At 40.3% G+C, this 14,874-nt stretch overlaps 1 long non-coding RNA gene across 1 annotated transcript; it reads left to right on the top strand.

Moving 5' to 3' along the window:
- Positions 1-4,214: 4,214 nt before the first annotated feature.
- On the top strand, positions 4,215-9,385 carry LOC117938579. The gene is made up of 3 exons (XR_004655440.1): positions 4,215-4,225; positions 5,509-5,512; positions 9,308-9,385. It is a non-coding gene; the product is annotated as an uncharacterized LOC117938579 (long non-coding RNA).
- Positions 9,386-14,874: the final 5,489 nt, after the last annotated feature.

Genomic DNA, 14,874 nt, shown 5'->3' with positions numbered 1-14,874 from the left:
AAGTTGGAGTTGATGGCACTAAAAAAGAGAAGGAAAAGGAAGGGGTGGGCTTGATATAGAAGTACTTAGTAAGGTGATAGGTAACAAGGTTGTGGGCCAAGATGGTTTAGAGATTTGAGGCCCATGTTGCTTTGGGCTTAAGGGTCCTTGACCTATTTTTAATAAAAAGTGGGAGAAGGTTGAGAGAATGCAGAAAACAGGGGGAATAAAGTATGGGTTTCACTCAATGTCCACTTTCTACTTACTTAAGCTTTTTCCCTTGCGACTTACACACTGGATTATAGTGAAGTAAAACGTTGAAAGATCAGCACTTTGAGATTAGAAATAAGGAATTGCTCACACAAAGCACGAAGTCAAAAAACAAATTAAAAAAAGGTGACCTGTGGCCAGGTTGCTCAGTGGAGGACCGAACGCACGTGTGTTGGGGGGGTGGGGGGGGTTGTGCGTCGGCACAGTCCAGGGATCAAGTCAAACCTGTGACGATTTCCTGCATGTCTCCCCCCCTCCCCCTTCTCACATAACTGTCCTGTCAAAAATTAAAAGTGGAAAACTCCAAAAAATGAACTTAAAAAAAACCTCCTTTTGAAAAAAAGGAAACCAGCTTACCACTAGATGGTTTACAGAATCAAACTAATCTATTAGTTCAGATGGGAAGCACCTGATAGTTAAATGTGACCATTACCGTGGCCAAACTAAAAGCTGCTATCATCCAAAATTGACAATTAACGGATCATATAAATACTTTCATGTGAAAGGGGTCACTTGTACCGACTTATACATACAATCGACCTTTTACAAATAAACAGTTGGTATCTTATTTTTTATTAAAAGTGTTTCTGTGCCATCTGGTCCGTTGATAATTGTGCAATGTGGTAGCATCGCAATGAGTGATGTAAACAATATGCAATATAAACAATACAAAGTTGACATACGATAGAGATTTTAATTATGTTGCGATTAGTAATGAAGAGGACGCAATCTACCCACGAATATAGAGCCACGAGCTGCAATGCATCATCGCCATCTTGAGTAAACATGGCTGAAAACAAAATGGAGGAACTGGTGAAAAAGATTGGTGCAACATCTATTATTTGGACTTGGTTTGGATTTAAGCCACTCCAACTGACCTGTGGTCGAGCCGTACCATGGAGCCTTTCATCAGCCTAACAATTCCCCACATAACAGGCGGTTGGAATCATGGCAGCCGGTGTCTGCAGACGTCGTACTTCCCCGCGGAACATTCGGCCGCGTGTGTGTGTACAAGTGTGCTCAAAAGTGTTACATTAAGCAGCAGGTAAGAAACTTTGTTTTAAAAATGTTTTTAATGATAGTATCTGTGCATCTCTGCCTAATACTGAAAGTATTTTCAGTACAGAGTCCGTTCTGTAACTAAAAAGACAGCTTTTCCTGTTCTCTGCATCTTGGGTGGCATTTAATAACCAAGGACTTAAATTGACTAAGTTAACTGGAGTACTTGAATTTTATTCATCTGAAACATTTTGTTGTCTAAATACAGCTTTGCTAAATGAATGTTGTCAAAACTACATAATACGTGTCTTTCTCTTTAAAAAATACATACATTTAGCAGTTTTTTTTGTATTACAGCAACAAAAGCATGACAGAAGACATGCTACAGGGACAAATAGGATGAGCTAGAGGCCATGTGGGAAGAACTGCAGGCCAGGTGTATATCTGCCTGTAGTTTGCTTAATGCTTTATATTTGGGGAATATAAGTCATCTTTTCCGGTTATTCCATCGTGACCATTAAAAAGTCTGGAAAAAAACTAGAGCGCAGAAACGTTTTTTCATGCGTGTCAAACAAATGAAAAAACAGGAAGGGCAGGCAGGCAAGCAGTGCAAAGTAAATGTTTTCCGGTAAGTCTCAAAAGGTGAATATGGGAGTAGTAGCTACAAAAGCTCGAGTGATCTGTTGGCTTGGCCCCCAGGCAAACACACAAGCATACACACAGCATGGGCCAGGTCATATTTCATAGCTTTAATGAATTGCTGCGGCCGCAACTGACAAACAAACCCCAGTGCAGAGAGAGAATAATAAGCGCTGCATAATAACTGTCCCTCATCAGCATTCACTCATCATAGCACTGTAAAGCACTTTCCTCCTCATCTCCCCCTTCACACTTCTGTGAAAGAGGGAGTTGGTAAAGCAGAGCGGGACGAGCAACAAGGCTCCCATGGGAGCTGGTAACACGATAGAGCCATTATGCGGAAATAGGCTCGTGCATTTCAGGGGCCAAAAGGGGGCAAGCTTAAGTAAAGAATCCCCACTATTCACTTTCACAGCAGAGATGCAGCCACTGAGTGCCACAAAGCCTTTAACAATGTCTCATTCACACAAAAATACACAAACACACACTTTTGCATGTATTTAAAACAGTGTATTGACCATTGAAATTGTAGCCTGCACAAACATGCACATTCATATACAGGTTGACAAACAAAGTCTGAGCAGGACAAAACAGACCTGAAATATATACGCCCGGGTGTTTTACAGCCGGTAGCTGCAAACTCAAATTACCATCAGGTATTCTACTTCCTCCGCACATTTCCCTGCCGTTTAAAAAGTGAATGAATCTGTTACCCTGTCAGGTAAAGGCATTTTCATTACTCAATGCTGTTGCAGATTGCGAAAATGCTTCTGCGAGGGTATAATAAGGGCATCACTGCCTCATTCTTGCTCTCAAGCGGCATTGTTGTCAAGACCTATTGCCAACATGGAAGGTTTGTTGTATTTCAAAAATGAGGATTAAGATTGAATAATTTATACAAATGCCCCAACAGCTCTTTATAACAGCACAAACCCACATACAACTCGGTACAACACAGTCCGCACACTGGCTGCAATCCCTGATGCAAAATTAACCAAATGAATGCTACTTTACAGTTCACTATGTTATATTGGGACCACATATATCACACATTTACTTTGACATGATAGCCAATAATAAAGTCGTGATGTACTGGGAGTAATGAGGCACTTTGAGTGTGGCCACAGTTCGCTGGGTTCATTAATAAATAACCTGATGATTTGCAGGCTACATTTTAGTTGTATTTACTGGGACTCCTTACCCAAATACAGCCACTTTACTGTCAGTTCTGACGGTACAGTATGAAGAGTACATACAGTATGAGGAGTCCATGCAGAGCCAGAATCTCTCAACTATTTAACAGCCTGAAATTGGATCTGTCAGTACATTTTAAGTCATTGCTTTCTGGTTGCAAAGTTTAAAACAAATAGACAATCTGAAAAGAACACATTGGAATGAATATATACACACACACAAACACACTCACAATACTGACTGTAGCGTGCTATATACAGACAACACATGAACCAAGTGAGCAATTAAGTTAAAGCCTGGTATTAGTAAAGTCAAAATATATATATGATTATCAACTGAGTTTTTTTTTTTTGCAGAAACGAAAGGAGAGATGTAAAGAGTCAAGGACACGGTTTTTAGCCTGAAAGTTTCCACACCAGATGTCAAGCAAAACTGCCTGGAGGGAGGACTTTTCAGTAGAGGTTCATTTGAACCCAGGACATTTTTCCTTGTCAGAAGAAAGGGGGCCTATTTTTATCTTTCCTTCTTGTTCAACAAACCCACAGGGAATTTTGCCATTCTTTCTTGATCCAGGCGGGATGGTGGGTTTAAAGGGATCCCTTTCCTTTTCCATAGGAGGCCTAATGCCAACTTCAGTGCAACATTGCTGCTGTGCTCCATGTGTTCTCTAAACACTGGAATATTAAAGCTGCAGGAGGTAGAATTAGAAAAACACCAGAATTTGAAGAATAGGACCACTTCCCCTCCCATCAGGTGCCCGTACAGCGGCAATTCTGTGATAATGACCCATCCCGTTTCTTTGTAATGCCCTTTGAGGTTGAAATGATGTGAATCAAGGCTTTTAGTTAGCTACATAAACAGGAACATGAATTAGACGCAGCCATGACTATGTTAAGCAGAAGGCTAAACAACCGGCTCTTCTACTGCATTTAGGTTAAGTAGGTTAAGTAGGTGGTGAGGCTGCTTCAGCCTCCAGTCCTCGTAGCAGGCTGCTACCATGCAAAAAAGGAGACGCCAGAGGAGAGGAGACGTAAACGTGGTATACAAGCCTCGTTTGTGCTGGGCTAAAGGCTAACCCCAGCAGACAAGTTCTCCCGACTGTTTTAACGCCAAATGTCTAATCCCTGGACAATAAACTGTACCAGTTTTCTTACACAATTGTTCCAATATGTAGTGTATATAGATTGATCACAATAAAGTCTCTCATTTAATAGTTCAGCCTTAAATTAGCTGTAGTCCTAAGTGTCTGTCTCTCTCTCTCTGAAAGGACCTGGGATCAGCCAAAGTCTCCCGTGACAGCTAGATTTACTGAAAACGGAATACAAAGCCAAGGAGGAGAAAAAGTCTAGTTTTCTCTCAGACCTCTTGAATTTCAATATGCTGAAACATTATGGAATTATGGCCCAACGGCAAAAATAAAATGCTCCCCCCCCCCCGCTTTAAGCGTACTGTGCTTTCACAAGGTCTTTCTTATAGCTTCTAGTCTTTTTAAGCACATATATCTATTTTATCTTTTTCTATCTATCTTTAAAGGTCAAATCTTTTATCTTTCTCCAGCTATTGCCTTCTTTTTCATGTCTGTTCTAAAAGCAAAACTGCACTTAGTCACCTTTTTAAAAATACCTTAAGCAGGTGAATTGCACAATATTCCCAAACCCCAAAAGAGCTATGGGCTATGGTGCTTATTGACATGAACCTCAGATATGCTGGGAGAAAATGGACTGATTCAATATAACATCAGTAGAATTATGAAAAACAAAACAAAAAGTTTTACACAATCCTTAAAATAGCAAAATCCTACCTCTGGGCAAAAAAGCCCATCCCCTGAACCTTAATATGCCATCTCTCAACCCTGTATTCTGTATGCACAATAGATTTGGTTCACATTCTCTACTCCCTTCAGTAGTCTATTCCCATTTCTCTTGTCCCCGGTCTCTCTATATCCCTCTCAGTTCTCACTAAGCTCAAGGGTGTATTGTTCTTTGAGACTGGAATCATACTGGAGATTTAGAACTGGCTGGATTAGAGGAGGCAGCGTTGTCCCTGGTGGCTATTCCCAGGCCCAAAAATAAAAGTCTAAAACCGCCAGAGAATAAAGGAAACAATCCATCATACAGGTTGAAAAATCCTACCTGCGGTCAGTTAAAATATTGTATCTTTAGTGTAGGTGTACTGCATGTCGGTGTTAGTGGGTAATGGGTCCATGGACTCAACAGATACATCTCTTGGCATTTTACGCAGTACCATCTATGTATCTCAAGAGGATTTACTATAACACAGTCCCGGATCATCTGACAATCAGAGAAATTGTGGTTTATGAATCAGTAAAATGTTCACGCCGATGGGACTATGCCTACAGAATCTTACAATGATCTCCATCCAGCCCAGTTCAGACCAAAGATTTGTGAGTAGACAAAACAGTTTTAGAACAGTCAGCTTGTAGAGTCAGCTAAAAACTATAGAATACATTCATCCATAATCCATTTTATTTCAGTGTTCTAATCTGTCGACTGGTCAAGACGGCAAAAAAGCCTGAAAGTCGTAAGTTGGAACAGAAGTATAAAGAGTCTTGCTGCATTGGTGGCAGATTTTAGAACGTTGCAGACCGTGCATTGCAAGTAGAAAGACCACTATGTTATTTCCTTAATTAGCATTCGACTGCCTCACATCAACCCAAGCTTCTAAAGAATTGATTAAGTCATATGAGACATTTAACGTACAGGAAGAGCCTCATGGCCCCCACACAGCAAACAGCAGTGTGTTGTTGTGTTTATTAGTTCTCGTCTGGCATCTAACATATAGAAAGAAAAGTTTGTCCCACAGCAGGAAGCAAACATATGGCTTAGCCTTTTGGGAGCCACCCCTGCTGTGTTGAGACGAAGTAGGAACAATAGAAATGTTCGTCTCTGTAAAATTGAACAGAATTAACCCTGACATGATAGCCTTGTATCTCTGTCTGGGAGGAACCCCCAACGTGCATGTAGAGGTGTGACCTCCTCATCTGAGGCCACTGAGATGCACCCAACATGTCACCATGCCAACGACAGACCAAATAGAAGGGGTTTAGATACACCTGGTGAAATAGAACTGCCCCGTGTAGGGAAAATAGTGACCGAACAGAGGTGATTTCGTGACTGATGTGAGATCCGTGTCTTTCGGTCCACTGACAGCTACAGTGTAACATTTGTCTTTGTCCTGTCATTTTCATCATTCTGCTTCATTAAACCTTTTGTTAATTCTTTATTGGACCCTAGCCTCACTCCTTCAGAGACTTAACGAATGTTTGTTTTTTTCTAACAATATTCACTAAGTAACGACTCATAAAAGGGGGTATATAAAAGGTTTTATTAAGTCAAGATAGGGCAAGAGTTCATAAATACTTTTATTAGTCCCAAAATGTCAAGGTCACCAACTCACCTTGCAGAGACCTACACCTGTATATCACATTATAGAAATGTTATGGTGCAAAGATTTAAAGTGTATGGCAAGAAGGACGTCTCCGTTTTTATTTTGTTGTTTCTATATTCTAGTATGTGACACATGGGATGTTGAGTCTAAAATAGGCTACTCGCCATCTGCTCACCCTTCACAACACCACACATTAAGAGAATGGAAAATATCACACCAGCCTTAGGCAATTATTGAGCCAATTAGTTTTTCTTCAAAAATAAAGTCTACAGCATTGCATATATATATATAAAAAAACCTACAGGGCTCTACGGTATGGGTTTCACTTGCGACTAAAAATAGCTTACAAAAGCTGCTGGGCCAATGAAATTGTTTCGGTCTAAATGGACTAAGCAGACTTTTTGGCATTTAACGTGTTAATACGGTTTATACCTTTTATAAAGTTCAAAGCAGTAAAAGTATGAATGGTTACACAACTATTAAATATAGTTTGAAGCTGAAAAAAATGTTAGCCGTAGTGAACAATTTATATGCAAATAAATCAAATAATTTAGATTAAAAAATGTCTTCCCGTATCCCTTTCATAAGAATTATTTGATACACTTCCATGTATTGTGTGACATCTCAACTTTTAGGGATGACCACGGTCAGATTGTAGGTTCAATACTTTTTATAGTACAAATTGAAATTTTGATCAAGAGTTTGATTTTCTGTACAATGAACATCACATCTTCACAGGGCCCCTAGCAGGGCTTTAGACTCTTAGGGAATATTTACAGACTTTTTATAGGCACTAAAAAAATCTAATTGCATTTTTTTCTTATTTACTTAACGTTGGGCTCCATTCAATATGTACAGTATTTTAAAGGGTTTCTCATTCAAATGCACAAAATGGGAGAAGGGAATGGAAATGACTATAAATACCCTCAGCACCTGACTTATCACAAAAGACTGACCACTGTGGCAGAGGAATCTGCAACTGAAATTAAACATCTAGGGAAAAACAGGTGGAAAATGTGCAGCACTGGTTCAGCGGACTCATACAGATTGAGTGAGACAGCAGGTAGAAATAGACTTTTCACCAAAAGTCACTTAATCACGGTTCTTTTTGTTGAGCTGACAACATCAGGCTGTTTAACATTTCTCATGGTACACAAAGCCTTCTTCTGGTAGGATGAATGCACACTTGCTGTCCCAAACGTCTTTACAGCACGACAGCAGAAAACACTTTATTCTTCTTCTTCATTACTGTCTACAAGCAACACACATCAAAACCGAATGGCATCACCATCTTACTTAATGGCCTTCTAAAAATTCTGAATCAGATGAACCGCAGCTTAGCTCATTACATCTACAGTTTTAGTAAATACCCTGCTCAATTTAAAAAAATGCAGTGATGCAACAACATTGTGTCGGGCTTAGTAAATATCCTTCTTTGTCTGTTTAGACATACAGAATGTATCTGAAGCCATACCAGGGAAAAAAAGAAAGAAAACAGGCTGACTGGCCCACTTAGAATATTCCATTTCCTAATTAATTACATTATCAGATTTGTGAACAACCAATTGGATCAAAACATTTATTTATATATTTTTTGAATTCATTATATGCATTTGTGCTACTGCACAGCAAATCCAGTTTGGGCACTTACTGTATGTCTAAATACTTTTCCCCCAGTTCACACAACAAGCACTCTCAGAAACCACCACACACAGAGAGGCTTACACAATTATGCAAACAAACACAGGCGAAACCAACCTGAGGTGGCAGACAGCGCACCGCAGGAAATGTAAGCACTGTACACAGGGGACTGTGTCATTCAAAGCGGCATGAGGCAAAGTATGAATTCAAAGAGAACAAAGTTGTAGCTCTGAAGATACACGCAACTCTGCAGACATCACCACACGCATGCTTCCCGCTGACTCAAAACCAACGGAAAGCAGCTGAAAAAATGTGGTTAGTAGCAGCATGTGGATGAGTAATGCATGGTGAAGGCTGTCTTTGGAAGCCCTTGGAAGGATGGATGTGTGGCAGCTTGAGGCCTGGTGATCCGTCTTCCACTGTCGAGATTTATAAATACCTGAGATCTGACAGGGAGGACAGCTTCTAGATACAGACAATGCCCATGTACGACAATGCACGCAGGTGCGCGTAACACAAAAACAACACACCTGTACACACACACACACACACACACACACGTGTAAATCCTTACCACAAACACCTGCGCACAAAGCTACTGGCACTCTGCTAAGAGGCAATTTTTAGTTTAGGACCAAATGCTTTGGGACAATTTTTCAGAGGAGATAGGGTTCAGTCGTTGCAGATTGACTGATCAATCTTCATAACTGCCCTTTGTACAAAAACAGATGTTTTCCCTACTCTGTGTAGGGCAGCTATTCAAGTGGATCCATCCTTATTCTACACCAGCTGAACACAAATCTTTTTTTTTGTAAACAAGTTTGGGTCAGAACAGTCAAAGTCTTTTCTAAAAGTGCCAATCACCAGTTGATCTTAACTAATGATGTGGCACAAATTAAGAGAAATTGTTATGCTATTTTTCACCCCTTTTTGCTCTCAATGTGTCAAAGCTGTGGCCTAGTTTACTCATCAGTGTCACTGCCAATGTCAGTGTGATAGAGGTTAAGCATTTAAGTGTGAGGGTAGGGCTGCACGATATGAGGAAATTACCTGACTGTGATTATTTTGACTGGTATATAAATATGATTCACAAGATTGGAGGGAATGGTCATTGTGTATCATTATTCTCATTTTCACTGAAAAATATTAAAATCTAAAATATGAAAATCATTTCTAGAAGATTTTTTCTTTAGGCTGTAGGATACAATTTGTAGGCCAGGACGTCTCTGCAGTATCACAATACTTCATTCAGGTTTGACACACGTTTTCCTAAATAATTGGGCCCTACCTGCGCTACCGCGTCTCCCACCCCCCCTGCAATTTGCCTATTGCAGTCCTCCATTTTGCGTTTTGATAATATTGCGATCAATTGTGCAGCCCTACTTGACTGTGCTTGAGAGGGAGAAAAAGAGTGCTAAACTAAGCTTTTAAACATTTTTCAAATTGGTTACTGGCAAAACTGTGGTGCTCAAGCATCCATAGCATACCATCAAACTGCTCACCGGCTGCAGCCAGGCATGGACTGATCCGCATTGTTGGCAGCAACAACATACTGTGGGGTTGACAGGTTGAGTGGTTGGATTAGTACAGTTGAAAGCAGGGTACATTTTGTAGACTTAAATAACCTTTCACACTCTGTGATTTAACAAACATCAGCACTGAAACGGATGGCAATCCTTATGTAGAAATTTACAGTAGAGGTAAGAGGCAGCACAAAAAGGCAGCCTAAACACACCTGCGCACACACAGACACACATTTCAGAGAGCCTTCCTCTTTGTTTCAGCGTATGCAAATTAAGAGTCTGTTGGGTTTCTGCTACCTATTAGTTATATTCCTACCCAAGTCTGTTGAAGTGCAATCCATCATGCAAACACTGCTGTGCACGTGTTTGTGTCTGTGTCTCCAACTGCTCCTTAGGTTAATCAGGGAATAAAACTGTTCTGACTGAGCTGACTCGACAATTATCTTTTAAAAGTATAGCATTGAAATACATCAAGGTCAAACTTAAAGTTATTGTACCTAAAGGTTCATTTACATTGCAGACAGGAAATCAGAAAACTACTACTACTAAACCACTGTACTAATTATATAAACGCCCCACCATGGCGTTCCCCAAAGGACAGCTTGTTCATTATGTCCCAAAAAACCTTATGTGCATGGTTTTACATGCCATTAGCCTTGACCCAAACCCAGAGCACTTGATGCCCTTGTATTTACACAGTGTATCAGCCACATGGGACACAAACAGACTTATACTGTGCTTTTAAAGGAATAATTCAACATTTTTGGAACTATGCTTTATTTGCTTATTATCTCCTATGTGTTCAAGTGGTCAATATAAATCTACAGCCAACAATTGGTTAGCTCAGTTCATGTCATCTGCTCCCAGATAAAGTAATAGCTCGGTACACACTCAGTTAGCAGTTTCTCCCAGTTAGCGGTTTTTATGCTAAGCTAAACTAACCGGCAGCTGGCTGTAGCTATACTTTTATCCGAGAGACATGAGTGGTACCAATCCTCTCATCAAACTCTCAGAAAACAAATAAGGGCGCCCGGATAGCTCAGTTGGTAGAGTGGGCGCCCATATGTAGAGGTTTGCTCCTAGATGCAGCAGGCCTGGGTTCGAATCCGATCGGTGGCCCTTTGCTGCATGTCATTCCCCCTCTCTCTCCCTTTTCATGTCTTCAGCTGTTCTATCAAATAAAGGCCTACAATTCCCCAAAAATGAAAAAAAAGACAGCAAATAACATTTATCCAAAATATCAAACAATTTGTTTAAGTAGCTAGCCAGGAGGGAAATATGCATAGCCTAACATACCAGGGGAACCAGCTAGCCTGGCCTTATCAAAGTTAAAAAATATATAAAAATATGCCAACTAACTCCTCAAAAGGCTCACTAATTAACACTGTTTTCTTTTGTGTATGAATTAAACAAATACATGAGTTTAATAGGTGCTGGCATATTTTGAACTTGCTAAAGACATACAATTAGCTGGGTATGATATGTTGGCCTGGAGTTGGAAACCAGGGCAAAGAAGTAGAAAATAAGTTCCACTTTTCCATGCAAGCCTGTCCACACCGTCCAAACTCAGAAGTGCTTCCAAATTCTCCTGCAACTGTGTTGTGTCTCTTGTGTGCAGCCTGTCAGAGGTCTACATTTTTGCAGCAAGCATAGCGTGGCTCTAAGGGGGAGAGAGAGAGAGGGAGAGATGTGGGCAGTGTGAGTGCCATTCGAGGGCGTGTGGGTGGCAGTAGGTGGGGTGCCATTGGGGCAGTTTACTAATCTGTGCAGTGAGTGGATGGCCCAGGGTTTTTGTGTCAAACCTGTTTTAAAAACGGTTTGGCTTATTCACCCCGTCCCCTCCACCATTTGGCATAGCTGCTTATAGCCAAGTGATCTTTCTCCACCCACTACACATCTCTCTGTATCACACTGTCCCCTGCAGTTTATTTTCAATTTCAGCACAGTAGGCGTTCTTTCTGTGCATTCTTTTTTTTTTTCAAGCTCTTTTTTTTTTGACAGACTTCCTCACCAGCTACAAATGCCCTCTTTTCTGTTGAAAAAGCATTAAATACCATTCGTTATCCAAAGCTTTGTTTGAAAAACTGTTTTCCAAGTTTAAAAGGAGATTTTGCAAGTTTATAGGCAAAAATGCTAAAGCAATGCCCTCTTCAGATAGCATAAATGGCATTTAAAACCCAACAAGCCACTTCATAAAGATAAAAGCCAGCAGCCAGCGGATGAAGGCAAGAATGCCTCTTTGTTTTCATCTTTCTGAGCTCTTCTATCCACCAGCACCAACTTTAGCTGTGTTAAAGGACTACAGTATACTATGCCATTTAAAAAAGGTGCAATGAGTCAAATTTATACAATTTCATAATATAGGTTTCCTGGGCCACAGTTGTATGCTCTAGAAGAGCTAAATTATCTGGTCATATCATCCACCATCTCTGTTCAGCCATAGTTTTGTACAATCAACAATTTGCTAAATCCACATAAGCCATGGCTTTGACCTGTCCCACATATGGACCCAAACGCACTACATGTCGCCATTACTGAAGTGGATCCTACTCCTTCTCTCCTTTCACCAGCTTTAGTTAGCCTTTTTAACTTGGTGCTTTGAAACCACTCAGACAGCAACGCGATGCATACGCAGCAGCACTTTAATTAAACTTGGCTACTAAATTGTTTACAGTCTCCCTAGCCGTGTGTTCTCGTTACCACTTCAAAACACTCCATTTTTAATACGAGGCCTTGGTTCCTCCCAAAATATCAAATACTGACTCTGAAATTACTGCCCAATTTCTTTCTGTAAAACTTAAATCTATGTATACTGTATGCCTGCATAATATGGAGCCAATATGAGATAGCTCTTTTATGAGTCAATTACCACTGAAACCACTGCTGCCTTCCCACGCCTGTTTTAACTCCTCTCAAAGCCCTTGGCATTTTCAAATGCTTCTCGTGTTCCTTCTTCTGTTGAACAGGGAGGGTAAAATAAGTGTTATTGTAAAGATTATTTCATAGCAAGGCTTGAAGAATTTAATAAGAAAGTTTGCATCTTATTAACTCATATTTCACTGGATCTGTGATAACAGATTTGCAAACTGGTTCTTCCCCGTTTGGTTACATGCATTTTTTTTATGTACGGTGCACAGGTCTACCTCTATAATATCCATAACCCACATGCTAACACCTCCAGGCATGTTATTTACGTTTTGACAGCCGTGTCTTCAAGATCCTGCAACCAAAATTGTTCAAAACACACCCACTCCCAAACATACCATGTATTGTTTCTGGGTGAGATGAAATCTGCAAGCTGTGCACACAGGCCCTCTCATACTAAATATTTCATTGACAATAAACATTGCTGTGATTGATGTGAAGCCGAGTCAGTCAGAGAAGAGCAAAAGAGAAAAAGAGAGAAAGATAAAGAGGGAAGGAGAGCGGTCGAGGAATAGAAAGAGAGACAGTAGACACAAATGCAACAGAATGTATCGAGATTCTGCTTGTGTTGCTACAATAATAGAGGTTTCAAGGTCAATGCATGCTTGAAGTGAGAACACTTCTTTAATTTCACACATTATAGCCCAGCCTTGTTTGTAATGAGTCCCTATGACTCACAACACTTGCCATGTTAAAGAGGGGCAGGCATTATAGTGCTGGAAGGCCAAGCTCTCACTCCTCCATTGGGCAATTTAATTACTGCAATCAGAAGATCACAAGTTACTGAAAACGACTTCAGTTCCATAATCTCTTAATATATCAAGAAACATGGCCTTGCATAGCTCTGAAGGACGGATTTTTTTCCTCCTCCTGTGGTTGGGAACAGGTGAAGAGATGGCAGCACCTCAGAGAACAAACGGCTCAGAGACTTGGGCTTTATCCCTCTCCTGTCGTCATGGCCACTCTCGAGCTAAGGCTGAAATCCCCTTTCACTCACCAGTACAGTAAGACTCATGAATAAAACATACAGACGAACAGGAATAATAACGCAGGACTCAAAATGTATTAATAAAGCCTTCGCGTTCATCTGTGACTCAGAGTCATCCTCCGAAGGCTGGCCACAATTAAAGTTTAAAATGAATTCTTTTAGGAATTAGCACTTTTAAAATAGCATGAGGAAAAAACAAAAACTGGTAGAAACACCTAAGCTTGAAGGATGAATGTATGTCAGAGGGGAGAGAGGGCTAAAGTGATTGGCTGGGGTGTGAGCAATTTACAGTAAGCAAAGCACCGCAGTTACTGTTGCCACCTTCAGCTTTATAGCGCATATGGAATTTACAATGACAGTTTATTAACCACTTGATATTTGGTATAATTAACAATAAAAAAATGAGTTTTGAATTTCCTATAGAAAGCTAAAAAAAAGCTTCTCATTTCGAGCTAAGGAACGTGGCTTGTCGGCTAATATGATGACTGTTGCTAGCCGATTTTATCAACTTTAGCTAGCACAAGCTTTTGTTAAAACTCCATGTATCCTGCCGGCGTTTTAATGTTTCCATCAAACTTGGGACTTTGACCCAAAGAACAAACAAAACCTGGGGTGCAAATTCCTTACTTTTAACTACTTATTTGTTTTCAAACCAGTGGTTCCCACAAACACAGGCAAGTACATAATTAAAAGTCAGAGATGTAAATTCAAAAATATAAATATATTGTATTTAAAAAAATCAGTAAAAATATATACAACACGAGATAAAAAGGACACTAATACCTGGAATTTAAAATAATCAGAAATAATAAAATAAAAAACAACCTTTAAAACAAAAGGAAATGGAGGAAATATTAAAATGGACTTAACTACAGCCACGGTCAAAACTGGCAGGGCACCTAAAAACAAGTGGCATAAAACTTCTATTGTTTCACTTTAGTAGTTTCCTGCAAGACAGAATGATAGAACTAAAAACACAAAAATAACAAAAGTCCACAAAACAAAATCAAGTCGAGTCAGCTTGTGCACAAAACTAATCCGGCAAGAAGCAGCAGTGGCAGTCTCTGCTCTCGGCAGAGTGCAATGCTCCGGTCAGTCCTCACTAGGATATTGTAAACTCTCCGCCCCGAGCGGGAAGTAACACGAGACCTCAACGAGCCAATTCTTAATGTGACTCAGGAGCAGCACGGCTCACAGAGACGTCGGTCTTCAACCCGGAAGACCCTGCATCTGCCATTTGCTACTGGTATTTATTTATATCTGGAGGAACTGATTTTGCACTCACTTTATTGGCCAATTGTGTGGGCG

Source organism: Etheostoma cragini, chromosome 23 (assembly GCF_013103735.1).
Source record: "Etheostoma cragini isolate CJK2018 chromosome 23, CSU_Ecrag_1.0, whole genome shotgun sequence".
Lineage (NCBI taxonomy): Eukaryota > Metazoa > Chordata > Actinopteri > Perciformes > Percidae > Etheostoma > Etheostoma cragini.
The sequence above is the reverse complement of the archived record's forward strand: the minus strand, read 5'-3'. Positions and strand labels throughout refer to the sequence as shown.